The sequence below is a fragment of the Apodemus sylvaticus genome, chromosome 2, assembly GCF_947179515.1.
Source record: "Apodemus sylvaticus chromosome 2, mApoSyl1.1, whole genome shotgun sequence".
Lineage (NCBI taxonomy): Eukaryota > Metazoa > Chordata > Mammalia > Rodentia > Muridae > Apodemus > Apodemus sylvaticus.
In genome coordinates this window covers 164,840,600-164,852,551 of record NC_067473.1, presented here as the reverse complement: position 1 = coordinate 164,852,551, position 11,952 = coordinate 164,840,600, and the positions used below count along the sequence as shown (strand labels likewise).

At 43.3% G+C, this 11,952-nt stretch overlaps 1 protein-coding gene and 1 long non-coding RNA gene across 3 annotated transcripts in view; one reads left to right on the top strand and one right to left on the bottom strand.

Moving 5' to 3' along the window:
* The window catches only part of LOC127679263 (C-type lectin domain family 2 member G-like), a 470,764-nt gene that overhangs the window by 418,128 nt on the left and 40,684 nt on the right, over positions 1 to 11,952 (bottom strand). The gene's annotated exons all lie outside the window — the stretch shown is intronic.
* Positions 5,646 to 9,405, top strand: LOC127679270 (uncharacterized). Its single transcript, XR_007976713.1, has 2 exons — positions 5,646 to 5,733; positions 8,266 to 9,405. It is a non-coding gene; the product is annotated as an uncharacterized LOC127679270 (long non-coding RNA).

Genomic DNA, 11,952 nt, shown 5'->3' with positions numbered 1-11,952 from the left:
CCTGTCTGAAAGCACATCTTGGCATCAGTAATAGTATAAGGAGTTTGTGTCACTAGATCCCAAGGTGGGGCAGTCTCTGGATGGCCTTTCCTTCAGAGTCAAATTCAATTTTTGTCCCTGAATTTCCTTTAGACAGAAACAATTCTGGGTTAAAATTTTTGAGACAGGTGGTGTCCCCATCCCTCAATTGGGTGGGGTGCATATCTACCTACTGGAAGTGGTCTGTCTCTTCAGATCCACCTCCCCACTGTTGGGCATTGCTGCTAATGTCATCCCCATCCCGTCCTGGGAGCCTCCTGCATCCCTGCATCTGGCACTTGGTAAGGGTTTCACCTCCTCCCTCTGTTCCCCAGCCCCGCCCCAGTGCTACAAGTTTCTATTCCTTCTGTTAGCCCTCTGGACTTCTCTCCTGTCTCTTCCCATACCTGATCCTGGGCTCCCCTTTTCCCTTCCCCTCCCCTCTCCCACCCAGGTCCCTTCCTCCCCTGACTCCCAAGATTACCTTGTTTCCCCTTCGAAGTGAGATGGACCCATCCACACTCTGACCTCTTTCTTGTTAGCTTCATATGGTCTGTGAGTTGTATCATGAGCAAAAGCTAATATCCACTGATCAGTGAGTACAGACCATGTATGTGCTTTTGGGTCTGGGTTACCTCTCATGGGAGGACATTTTCTAGGTCTATCCATTTGCCTTCAAAATTCATGAAGTCCTTGTATTTAATAGCTGAGTAGTATTACATTGTGTACATGTAACACATCTTCTGTATCCATCCTTCCATTGAGGGACATCTGGGTTATTTTCACCTTTTGATTATTATAAAGAAGGCTATTACTAACATAGTTGAGCAAGCGACTTTGTAGGATAATGGAGCATTCTTTGTATATATGATCAGGAGTGGTATAGCTATTTATTCAGGAAGAGCTATTTCCAGTTTTCTGAGTAGCTGGCAGACTGATTTCCAAAATGCTCCAGCTTGCAATCCCACCAGCACTGGAGGAGTATCTCCACATCCTTGTCAGCATCTGCTGTTACCTGAGTTTTTGATCTTAGCTTTTTTGATTGGTATAAGGTAGGTATTCTGATTGGTCTCAGGGTTGTTTTGGTTGCATTTCCCTGATGACTAAGGATATTGAACATTTTTTTAAGGCGCTTCTTTGCCATTCAAGATTCCTTAGTTGAGAATTCTTTGTTTAACTCTATACCTCATTGTTTTATCAGGTTATATGATTTCGGGAGTCTAATTTCTTGACTTCTTTGCATATTTTAGATATTAACCCTCTATCAGATGTGGGATGAAAAGAATTTTTCCCAATCTGTAGGTTGTCATTTTGTCCTGTTGACAGTGTCCTTTGTCTTACAGAAGCTTTTCAGTTTCATGAGGTCCCATTTGCCAATGGCTGATCTTTGAGGCCCACGCGTTGGTGTTCTGTTTAGGGAATTTTCCCCTGTGCCAATGTGTTCGAGTCTATTTCCCACTCTCTCTTCTGTTAGACTTAGTGTACCTTGTTTTTTATGTGGAGGTCCTTGATCCACTTAGACTTCAGCTTTGTACAAGGGAATAAAAAAAAAAGGATCAATTTGCATTCTTCTCCATACAGACTGCCAGTTAGACCAGCACCATTTGTTGAAAATGCTTTCTTTTTTCTACTCTATGGTTTTGCTTCTTGGTCAAAGATCAGTTGACCATAGGTGTGTGGGTTTATTTCTGGGTCTTCAATTCTATTCCATTGATCTACTTCTCCATCTCGATACCAATGTCATGAAGTTTTTTTTTCTCACTATTGCTCTTTAGTATAGCTTGAGCTCAGGAAAGGAGATTCCTGTGGAAGTTCTCTTCCTGTTGAGAATTGTTTTCTCCTCTTTCCTTCTGCAATACACAAACCTCACAAGCAAAGCATCCCTCTGTAAAGAGATTCATATGGAGCAAGCAGGATGCACAGATCAGTTAATGAAGATCAACAAAGGAAGACAACAAAGTAACCTTTCCTCATAGGTTAGTTTGATCACATAAAATCAAACTACAATATAATTTTCCATTCATGTCATCTTAAAGTATGTTAGGTATTAACAAGTCATGAGAAATTTGTACCCAATAATTGTTATTGGCTGGATAGAGACATTTAAGTCTCAGCCGGTTCCAGAGCTGTCTCTGTGTACAGAGACATAGATATCACCACAAGACTCCTTCTTGTCTGCAGTCAATATCTTCAGGTGCCACGGTGGCCCAGTAAACCCCGTAAAATAACATTTTACAGGCAGAGGCGAGAAAATGTCTCTTGGGAAGAACGGAACTCCCTCTTACCTTCAGAAGCTGAAAATTGGCAGTTCTGATGGCCAGGACATGGTATAACCAAGCAAATACAGATATGTAAGAATCCATCTTGTAGCCAAAAAATTTTGCTTTGCTTTACTCCAACCATTTATGTTATTATGGTAGAAAAGGCAGTCCAGAGATTCCAGTCACAAGTTCTTTTTTTGGTTTTCTAGTCACTGCCTTTCCGGGCAGGTGGATTCAAAACAATGGGCCCAGACTAAGGATATTTACATCTGAAAAATCTCAAGAGGTCTCTGCCATACAAATGAATATTGGGCAAGGTAGAAAGAATTTACATTTGAGTTGGTTCCCTAGCTACCTTCCCCCACAAGTTAATCCAGTTCAGCCTTTAACTCTTGATTTTGCTTGCAGACAGGCTATCTCATGCCCACCTGAATAGCAAGGGAAGTTTATGAGGAACTGCCTTTTGTGTTACAGGCCTCACCAAGGGAGTCCTGGAACAAAAACAACCTTCTTAGCTTATCCAGGTGTGATTCAGGATACAGTTTATACTTAATACTCAGAAAGACTCAATTGAGTCTCAGAGAGGCAGTAGATTTTTTTTCTACTTAGAGAGAGACTCAGAGGAGGAATGAGTTAGTTAGTTCATTTTAGGCTGGAGGCTAGAGGATGCTACCAGAGCTAATCACTGGAGTTGATCTCCCAGGGCCTACGATGGCCACAAGCATGGCACAGAGAAGAATGCAACTGGCAGACTAGGCAGAAGGACTCTTGAAAGACAGCACGAGCCAGACAGCTTCCCAAGCTTTGCAATGCCACCATTTTGACAAGGAGGCTAGGCATGAGAATCATCCATCTTCAGCTCCCAGGCCGGCAAGACATCGAGACCATGATGAAGAAACAGTTTAGCCACCTGCTCCCTAGACTTTGGGTAAACACCCTATATTGCCCGAGAAAGCCTAGCTAGCCTTTTACAGATGTATGTGATGCTTAATTTGAGATGTTAAATTGACTGGACTTTGGAAGATAACCAAAAAATACATTCAGATTTCAAACCGCCTCTGTGGTCATGTTAGTTTGTCATTTTCCTGCTGGACCTTTATCTTCCTGGACCAAAGAATCCTGGATATCCCGAGGCAGACTTCGGTTAGTAACATTCAGAGGGTCTCCCTTTATCACCTCTAATTTTTATCAACTTGGAAGGAGCCCATGCCTGTTCTTCTCCTGGGGAAATATAGGCATAACCCCTCCCACAGTATAACACATTTCCTGTTTTCCATTTCATGTCAGAATGTGATTAAAATTAGCAGATTTGTTTAGTTCAGCAGCTTTTTTTCCCCACAATCCAATGTCTCTCTGCAGCCATAGCTTTTTGTTCATTAGCACTTCAATATTTTAGTGTTAATAAAGCACTATGCAGTCTATCTCTGGGATTTTGTAATCCCCCTTTATTTGCCTCTTAAGCATCTCCTTTAGAGTTCGATTGAATTTCTCCACAATTGCTTGTCCCATAGGATTATGTGATATGCCTGTTACAAGTTTTATTAAATAATATGTAAGACAATACTCCATGTTATTAGAGACATATTCCAGACCTTGCCATTTTAATTAATTGCTCTGAGATCTGTCAACATCCTCCATTTGCCAGACCTTTTTTTTTTCTTTAAGTACAAATAACACAAGGCCTGGTGGAATCCTCTGTATGCTGAGCCTGCAGCTGCTCCTGGACTTGCTGTTCTAAGCCTGTAATCTGCCTTTTGTCATCGACCATTGACCAATTCAAAAGGGTTGTCCTTGTGTGTCCACAGCTCAGGCAAGGCAATGGAGCAGTTTTTCTAAGTGGTTATCAGACCACGATCCAGGTGGGATCCTTTCTTGTTGTGTCCATATCTTCATGAAGACCTTGGGTTGCCATTACTAGGAGCTGTATTCTCTGTCATGTTAAGCATCTCAAGTTTAAAATTTAAAATACCATATTAACCAGGGATCTGGCAGGTGTGAGGGCTAGAACCTACTAAGCAGATCTGGGTTAGACAATCTATGTCTGATTCTAGTTATCTTCTCTAAAATGTACATCTAGCAAACATAAAACAGGAGGCTAAATAAAGTATTAATAATTAAGTGCACCAGTTCTCAACATGACTTTAAATACAATTATGAACACATTAAAAGATATGATCATTTGTAAGGTTAGTGGCTATCAACTTGGATTTCTTAGTTATAGTAGCTTTTGTGAGACTAGAACCGAAAATCTTATTTCAGTTAAAAGCATCTTTTGGAGATCTGCCTCCTTGCACATGTCACAAGTTGTTTCCCTTAAGATGGGAGTGAAGCTATAATTCGACCCTCTTTCTCCCAAAGTCAAGATGGCGACCAGCCACATGCTGGTTACTTTCCTCCTGTCGGCTTGGTGGGCTGTTGTTAATGAGCAGGCCAGTCGTTCACTGTCACCATTGCACACAATGCTGCTACTGGAACTGCTGCTTCTGCTACTACCAATGCTGAGGTCACACTGGACTAGAGGGAAGTCGGTGAGGTCAGGGAGAGCAGAGCTAGGTCCTGTGCTCAGTGTGGTGAAGGGAAAGTGGGAGAGAAGAGAGCGTGCAGTTCACAATAGGTCCTCTGACTCCTGACCTAATCTTCATTCCAGAATAGTCAGGCTTGCCCTGCTAAGACCTGGTTTTCATTCCAGAATAGTCAGGCTTGCCCTGCTAAGGCTGCAGCTTGGCAGAGGATCCCAGGGGTCCTGGACCTTGAAAAAGCACCTGGTACCTGTTGGGCTGTCGCTGGGAAATGGTGACTTGTCCAGATCAAAGATGATTTCCTCAAGTGGAGAGCAGTAAAGAAGTCTCAGTACAGCTGGCAAGGGGGACTGGGTGGGGACACAACTTCTCTGAGGATTACAGCACCATCAGAAAGGTGAAATGAGCCAATTTGAGAATGTACTCATTACAGTTAACTTAGTGAAAATTGATGTCCTGTAGAAATCAACCTAGAAGCACAACAACTACAAAAAAGGATGAAAGCTAATTGCCAGCCCTTTTCAAGTCTGAGAAAATGAAAGTTTCTGGAAAGAAGTAGCAACTTCCACATCACCTTCTGTAAGGCTGGTTGATTAGAGCTTTAGTGTCCATTGAGGGTTTGAAAAGCTGTGAGCCATCTTTAGAGCCCTAAAAAAGGAAAGAAGAAAACATTTATTTTATGCACATGAGTGTTTTTCTTGTGTATATGGACATGCACCTTGTACATACCTGGAACTCCTGATGTTCAAAAGAGCATCAGATGCCCCTGGAAAGGACCCTCTCTCCCGACCTCCATCTTTACCCTCACAGTGGCTGTTTACTGCTCCTCTCTGTCCCTGACCTTCATCAAAGAATAACTCAAAAGACTAGCTCTCCTTGGAATAAATTAACAAACAGATACCTTCCACCCATCCAGGAGCTGAGAGCATCACCAGGTAGAACCTGTACCAAAGGCTGCCCACTTTGCTGTAACCATGTCTCCCACATCTCCACCAATGTGCTTGAAAAGTGTCTTTGGGAATGGATTCCTTTGTTCTATTTGGGGTAATCTACATCTGTGTTTCTGGGTGTGGTCTCTCGTTGTGTTGCCAGAATAAACTCTTATTCCCTTTGAAGTGACACTAGTGCTTCTGCTCACCCTGAGGGGTGACTCTGTGGACTGGACAGAAGAGCACACTGCCACTGTAGGAGAAGCCAGGCAGAGAAGAGGGAGGGGAGATAGAGTAGGTATCAACAAGCTGAGATTGCTTTATTGGAATAGAGAGGGGCCTGAACTTTCCATGCATGAAGGTTGAGTGCATTTAGAGGGGATGAGGACATACATGTTTGTGTGTGTCTGTATATGTCTGTGTGTCTGTCCTTCTATCTGTGTGTGTGTTTCTGTTTATCTGTTTGTGTCTGTCTATCCATCTGTGTGTCTCCATGTGTGTGTGTGTGTGTGTGTGTGTGCGCGCGCAGGAGTCTTCCAGAAAGATACATCTCTATTTGTGATTTTATAGGAAGCAGAATAAGTTGTTTCACTACACCCAAGCTCTTCCTCAAAATACCCCAGCAAAAAGGCAGAGAGCAGTTGTCATCTGGGAAGGCTGCTGGTGGGTCTCAAAGGCAGAGTGGACCTACTGGGGTAAGATAATAGCTGCTAGCTTTTGAACATGAAGGGCACAGTAATGCTCTGGGTGGTGCAGCACGTGGTCTTTGCAGGAGGAAACTGGTGAGACAGCTGAGAAGCAGGGACCAAACAGTAAAGTTGTCACCACTATAATGATTGGCTGTCCAACAGTGTGATCCACAATCCCCAAGGAGTCAGGTGTCCTTCCAGAAAGTACTGTTGCCTTTCCTCTGTTTGATCCATTCTAACAGTCATCTAGAACAACCTTCCTGGGTCATTCCCCTCAAAGCAGCATTCCTTCCTCCCTTTTCAGCAGAGGTTGAGTTCAGCCCTCTGTGCTTTTTAAGGACCACAAAAGTCAGATATTGATTTCAGTTTGTTGTGTTTGTTGTCAAAGGTCATCCTTAACACCACAGGGTAAATCAAGGCAGGCAACAAGGTTTAACCTCAGTGATTGGGGTCAGCGCTGAGAGCAGCTCACAGGGGTCAGTTCAGATAGTGACCAAGGAAGGCTGCTGCCTATGCAGCCAGCAATTAGAGAAAAGAGAAGGAGGGGAAATCAAACACACACCCAAACACACATACACACACACATGCATACACACGCACACACACACAAAAAAACACAGAGACAGACACACACACACATACACACACACACACACACACACACACACAAACACACACATACACCCAACACAACACATTGTTTGAAGCAAAAGCAGGCTCAGTGATTTTTTTACTCTTAACCCTTTTTATATACCTTAAAACAAAGTTTTCTGTCTAAAAAGAAAGTTACCTCATAGCCAGAAGTTAAGCAATCACCACAAAAACATATTCTTCAAAACTAGATCAAAATCATTACACAAGAGGAAATTACAACAGGATTATCGATTATGTATTTCTTTTTGAGACTAATATCTGGTTAAACAATATTCACCTATCTTTATTTCTACAAGCTCACTGTAACCCCCAAGGAGATAATCTTTTGTCATTGAATAACAAAGTTTGGGCAGGACAAGTCTGTAGCAGCAAGGTACGATTGATAGATGTTGGTCATAGGTGCAGCAGTAGACAGAGAAGAAGCTCTCCAAGATGCTAAGCCTTCATTTTCTGAAGGAGGAGAGGGGTCCAACCTTCCCAGGAAAGACTGACACCCAGATAGCTCACACCACTTACCTTATTCAAACACTAGACAAGGTTAATTGGGGCTGGGAAAGGCTCCAACTATCAAAGTTATCCTACCCTTTCCTGTTTCTGATAGCAGACAACCCATACATATCTCAGTCCCTTTTGTCTATGGCTAACCATAATCAAAGTAAGAACTCCAGAGTCTTAGGACCAAGATTAGAGCAGCTGCAAGCTCTCTCATAGCACCAAGTGCAGATTTTCCAGAGAGAAAACATTTCCTCAAGGTTTAAACAGGCTCATAACAATTTCTCAGCCTCGATTGATGGACCCAAACATAGCAAAGACTTTGCTGAGATAGTTCACTCAAAGCCAGAACCAAAGACTTTACTATAGGTAACACTACATTAATTTGCATAATATATACTGCATCCTGAAGGAACCCAGGCATTCCCTTGTGAATACACACCTCATTTGTGGTCAGCAGAAGTATTTTGCAAGGACAGTGGCAAGCATCCTCGCAGCATCTATAGGTACTTGCAAGAAGACAATTCAAGATATATCTGAGAGATCCAATTATACGTCAGCTATGCATTCAAAATAAAAATGTACAGCTTGATCCCTACCAAAGAACTTAAATCTAGAGCCCCGTAAAAGATGCTTTTGAATGGAAAAAATGTGTAGACCAGGCTGTCCTCTAACTCAGATCCACCTGCCTCTGCCTCTTCAGCATATCCTATAGGCCTGCACCACCAGAACCAGCAAGAGCTCTCCTTGCAATTTTCATAATTGAAGTGTTTCCCTGTGTGTGACATAGGTTGCCGAAGTACTTCTGCTTCCGAAGATATTCAACCAATGAATTCATCCCCTCTGCTGTCTTCTCCAAACACACTCCAAAGTCAACAGACAGTTCCCACCACAACAAAACACAAGCCTCCTCTCCTGCTCAGACCACACACACATCTCACTCTAACACACTAACACTAACACACACAACAGTGCTCACACTAATGGAAAAATAGGCACACTCACAACACTTTACTCACACCTCTCAAAAACAAATTACCATGACACCTCATCACACTACTCCTGACAACATTCAGACTCACTACACCACTCCAAGACATCAGAACTGACACTGGGAACAAAAAGGAACAGGAACAACAAACTGGCCTGCACACCGCTGGAGCTTGCCCAACAGCCTCCTTCACATCTACACACCTCCTTCCATGAGGACAGAGCTCAGAACAACCAGCCACACCTGGATTTATACCTCCTTGCTAGGGAAGGTGCAACATGGTAATGAATGGTACAATTTTCTCTTCTTTAACATAAAGGAGAAACACGATGGACAAAACGCAACTCTCAGACTGTTTCACCAATACAAGGTGGTTGTCTTCCTTTCTTTTCCTGTTGCTGAGATAGAAGACCTTCTGGACAAAGGCGATTTAAGGAGGGAGGGGTTCATTTTAGCTCACAACCCATCGGTGCACAGAGGTCCAAGCAGCAGAAAATGGAGCAGCTGGCCACGTGCAATCCACCACAGCGAAGAAGGGTCAGTGACTCGTGTCCAGCTGGCTGTCTCCATTTATACGTTTGAGGGTCCATAAGGAATGGTGCAGTCCTCAGTTAAGATGGCTCCTTCCCATTCTGAGACTCCGGTTACCCTAAGTATGCCCAGAGGCATGTCTCAGGGGTGACTCTATAGAGGCTGCTAAGTAGGCAATTAACACTTTTCATCACAGCTTTGTTCCTTAAAAGATTCAAAAAGTTATACTGAGTGTAAATTCTGGAATATTAATACTGTGTTATTCTGGATTCTGAAATGCTGTGTGCAAGTATTAAAACATTAATGCTATTCAAAAATGGATTCCGATGTTAGCTTCTTGTTGGTTTTTCCTCTGCAATGTGTTAATCAGACTTCACCTCTGATTATCTGGAAGAAGTTTAAAGCAGAAAGTATTTCTTTGGGCTCCATTTCAGAAGTGTTAGTACGGGTACATTATTTCTCGGCCCATAGAGATGCAGAACTCAATGGCAGGGACCATGTGACAGAGCAGAGCTGCCCTGAGACAGGGGGATTGAGAGACCACGGAGGCACCAAAGGTGAGATAGACATGTCTCCCGTATCCTCCAACAGGTAAGCTTCATCTCAGAAAGGTGCCTCACCCCACAATAAGACTGTAAATTAGGAAGTCATGTGTGGATCAAGACATTGGCGGAGGCTGAGCCCTCTTGATCCAGTCACCTCTCTCAGCATCCACCCTATGCAGAGCAAGCATCCCACACTCAGCGTCTGCAGGGCCCTTGACATCTGAACATAACAGAGACCACCTAGGACTATGGCCATATGCATATGAAGTCAGGCGTGTCCATGTGACCACTATAGTCAACTCAGCTAGTAAGAGTATCTCACTGCTGGGCGTTTTGTGAATCAGGATGTGTGTTGGCCGGGAGGTGGTGGCTCACGCCTTTAATCCTAGCACTTGGGAGGCAGATGCAGGAGGATTTCTGAGTTCAAGGCCAGCCTGGTCTACAAAATGAGTTCCAGGAGAGCCAGGGCTACACAGAGAAACCCTGTCTCAAAAAACAAAAAAAAAAAAAAAAAAAACAACAACAACAACAAAAAAAAAGAATCAGGATGTGTGTATTGGCATATATATGAATACATGTGTATATATTTACATACATACATATGTACACATATATACATACATATATATACATACATGCATGCATATATATGATGCTGAATGCTGTGCTGCAGTTTCCATGCCATTTGGATGAATGAATTTTCAGTGGAGGGGTGGGAATGATGGAGGACCTAAGTCGTGCATAGGCTGTGGAGAGAGGCTGAGCCATGTGGATATCCAAGGCCTGAGCATGTCCTGTAATGCTGCCACCTGAGGCCACGTTGATGTCTGTGCTCCGTGCTGCCAACAGGGCCGAGTCTGGGTCCATGGGCCTGCTGTAGTGTCCGTGAATTCTGTGGGCCTTGTTACCACTGAAGGCCACATTCATGTCTGAGGGCTGAGCTGCCTCAGAGGACTCTGATGGGACCCAGGACCCTTACTGCCACTGGAGACCATGCTGAGTCTGTGACACATGCTGACACCGCAGGCCAGGTGGACATCATGATCTGTTTGTTTAGCAGATACCATGTGGAGGTTCGTGGTCCATGCTTCTGCTGACTATAACAGACAAGAGGCTTCTTCTTCTGCAGTGGTTCCGATGACTACAGACTCACAGTTGAGAAAGAGGGACATAGAAAGCTTTGGCAACCGCTAACCTCCACCCACCTACCCCCAAAAAGTAACAATCTAGACAGGAAACCACTGAATAGAACTTTTGAATGTTGTGATAGGGATACTGAAATGTAGCCCTCAATAAATAGATGGCAACCAGAGAGTGTGGGGGTGGGGAAGGGCTCACTCTTCTTTAAGGGACTGGCCACCAGGAGTTTGACCATACTCCAGTGACTAGACAGACAAAAAAAAATTGAGGGGAGACTAAAATGGTGGGGGACAATGATGAGGGGGGTGACCTGGGAGGACTGGGAAGTAAGGATGATTAGGGTATGTGCAATTCCCAATAATCAATGAAAAATTATATTTTAAAAGTAGAAACAAAGAAAAATAAACTGAGATAAACAAATGGAAAAAAGTTTTCCCCATTAATGTTTCTGTGTGAAGAATTTCCTGTAATCAAATAAAAAAATTGAGGCGAGGTTATACACATATGTATACATATGTATATACATTTGTATGTATGACATATCTGGTTCTCTGATTCCTATTTCTTTTAATTTAATTTTTTTAATTCCCTTCCCTTATTTCTCTTCACAAATAGCCCATCTTCCACTGTGGTTCAAAGATTTGTGTTGTTCGTGATTTTGAAGAAAAATCCAAAACAAGGTGGACTCTTGTTTTGGCCCCTGACAAAGAGCTCAAGCAACCAGCGTCCTAGGGAGAGAAGCACCTGAGAGGGGAGGAACACATGGCCAGACAGAAAACTGGAGCCATGAGGGGAGCAAGAAAGGACCTCCTACCAGGTCCCACTGTCTCCACCTCTCACACCTGAGCCTGAATACCTGAGAATCTAGGGTGCAAATCGGACATAGCCAAGCACATCCAATTTTCTTTGACACTGCAACAGGACAATGTTGTCCACAAAGTTCAAGATTCAGTCTACATGGTATGTTACAAAAAATGTTACACACACACACACTCTCGCATGCATGCACACATGTGTGCGCGTCACAATCTCATCATATTCTAAGCAAATTTACAGTATTAGGTTGGAATGCATTCTAAACTATCCCAGAGCATACAAGACAGAGCAGATGCACATTCGTGACTTTGGACCTGTATTCATTCACCAATAGGATCCACAACAGGCAAACAGCAGAAGCAGCAGC